The 2,792-nt window shown below is 38.4% G+C and overlaps 1 pseudogene; it reads left to right on the forward strand.

Annotated features, from left to right (window-relative positions):
* The first annotated feature begins 909 nt into the window (after window positions 1-909).
* Window positions 910-2,357, forward strand: LOC113905158 (annotated as a pseudogene).
* Window positions 2,358-2,792: the final 435 nt, after the last annotated feature.

Genomic DNA, 2,792 nt, shown 5'->3' on the forward strand with positions numbered 1-2,792 from the left:
TGCTGTGTCTGAAGCCAGTTCTCTATGTCTGAATTTCTATTCCTGCCCTGCAAATAGGTTCATCAGTACCACTTATCTAGATTCCACATATTTCACACCAGGGTGATTTTAATACAATATCTCTATACCCCAATCACTCTATACTCGAATATTTAATATCACTGATATATGATACATATATATATATATACCCATCCACCAACACAAACATACACATTATTTATGTATTATATGCTTCTCTATTATCCAAAAATAGGGATTTGATTTTGTATCTCATGCAACAAATTGGCCCCCAATAATTGTCTATAAAATACAAAGCAAAGATATTTTGAGCTATCTTAAAAGTTGAATAATATTTGATTATTTTAGGACCCCCTGAGATAGACAAGAGTGGGGAAAGAGGATATGCATTGCAGAGTGAGGGACCAGTCTGAAAGTGATCTTGAGTTTGAAGGGGCAAGTAGACAGAATCTGGTTCTATAAAGACCCACCAATTCCATGAACTTAAGTCCACTAAGCTGTGAAAACACATGAGTTTTGATGACTGATGCTTTAGATACCGCATCATAAGTTATATTGAAAAACAAAGTGTCATAATTTCAATGAAAAGCAATGTTTAAAGAATTATAAGTAATTCTGATCATGAAAACAATTTTCAGAAAACATAAATATTTTTCAACTATGAAAAGACTTGGAGAAAAGCATTTGAATGTATGACTTTATGTAAAGAAGCTCTGTATTAATTTAGATATTCAAAGTATTAATTTCACACTTACTAGGCTATTTATTTCACATGTATTTACATTATGAGAGGAATGGGCATCAGATGATATGATGTGAGTAATGGAAAAATGACAAACGAGTTTTATTTCATTTACTTTAGAACATGTTGGAAGCTGAGCAAACACAATGTTAAAGGAAAACTACACAGAGGTGACTGAGTTTATCCTCCTGGGACTGACAGATCGAGCTGACTTGTAGCCTGTCCTTTTTGTGGTCTTCCTAGTCATCTACCTGATCACAGTCATTGGTAATGTGGGCATGATTTTGTTAATCAAAACTGACTCAAAGCTTCAGACTACAATGAATTTCTTCCTCAGCCACCTCTCTTTTGTAGATCTGTTATGCCACCAACATCACTCCTGAGACGCTGGTTCATTTCCTATCCAAGAGAAAAATAATTTCCTTCCTTGGCTGCTTTATACAGTTCTACTTTTTCATTGCCTTGGTGATTGAAGATTATTATATGCTCACAGTGATGGCTTACAATAGCTACATGGCCATCTGCAAACCCTTGTTATATGCCAGCAAGATGTCCCGAGGTGTCTGCCTTTCTCTTTTTGCTGTTCCTTATACCAACCTAGATAGCATATTCAAAAGCAGAGACATTACTTTGCCAACAAAGGTTCGTCTAGTCAAGGCTATGGTTTTTCCTATGGTCATGTATGGATGTGAGAGTTGGACGGTGAAGAAGGCTGAGCGCCGAAGAATTGATGCTTTTGAACTGTGGTGTTGGAGAAGACTCTTGAGAGTCCCTTGGACTGCAAGGAGATCCAATCAGTCCATTCTGAAGGAGATCAGCCCTGGGATTTCTTTGGAAGGAATGATGCTAAAGCTGAAACTCCAGTACCTTGGCCACCTCATGCAAAGAGTTGACTCATTGGAAAAAACTCTGATGCTGGGAGGGATTGGGGGCAGGAGGAGAAGGGGACGACAGAGGATGAGATGGCTGGATGGCATTGCTGACTCGATGGACGTGAGTCTCAGTGAACTCCGGGAGTTGGTGCTGGACAGGGAGGCCTGGCGTGCTGCGATTCATGGGGTCACAAAGAGTCGGACACGACTGAGCGACTGATCTGATCTGATACTTACGGCTTTGCAAATGGTCTTGCGCAGACCATCCTGATGCTCCGTCTCTCCTTCTGTGGACCCAATGAAATCAACCACTTTTACTGTGTGGACCCACCTCTCCTAGTCCTGGCCTGCTCAGATACTTATGTCAAAGAGACTGCCATGTTTGTAGTTGCTGGTTCCAACCTCATGTGTTCTCTCACCATCATCTTCATCTCCTACATTTTCATCTGTAGAGCCATTCTGCATATCTGCTCTGCAGGAGGGAGGCACAAGGCCTTCTCCACCTGTAAGTCTCATGTGACGGCTGTCACTATATTTTATGGGACACTGTTCTGCATGCATCTGAGGCCCTCTTCCAAGACCTCTGTAGAACTAGGCAAAACTGTAGCTGTTTTTTACATTTTCTTGAGTCCTATGCTAAACCCTTTGATCACCGCCTTCAGAACAAAGATGTTAAAAACTCAGTAAGGAGAATGATGCAAAGGAAATTTTTTCCCAAATAGGGTGCACATTTTGATCACAGATATGTAATGTATCCATATTGTCTGATCAATTAGTGAGTTATTTAAATTAAAAAATAATTTTGGCTATGAATTATTCTTTTTCTTTTGAAATTCACCTATAAAACTTGGAGGAATGTTAGCCTATTGTTAGTTGTGACTTAGTGTATTAAAAAAATACCACATATAAATTAAAACACAAGACCAAGCAGCATTGTTATTGCTGTATAAAGTTAATAAAGGAAAGTTTATTCTACCCACTTTACTCATAAGTGTACAGAGTTTTAATATACAGACCTAAAGCCTTCCAAACAAAGATGTAAAAAGAGAAATAAGCAAAGTGTTTCAGGAGAAATTGTTGATCAATTCAGATACACATTTTACCAGAGGTATATAATATATTTGTATTCTCTAACTAATCAGAGATAATTTTCAGTA

This window comes from Bos indicus x Bos taurus, chromosome 15 (genome assembly GCF_003369695.1).
Source record: "Bos indicus x Bos taurus breed Angus x Brahman F1 hybrid chromosome 15, Bos_hybrid_MaternalHap_v2.0, whole genome shotgun sequence".
Lineage (NCBI taxonomy): Eukaryota > Metazoa > Chordata > Mammalia > Artiodactyla > Bovidae > Bos > Bos indicus x Bos taurus.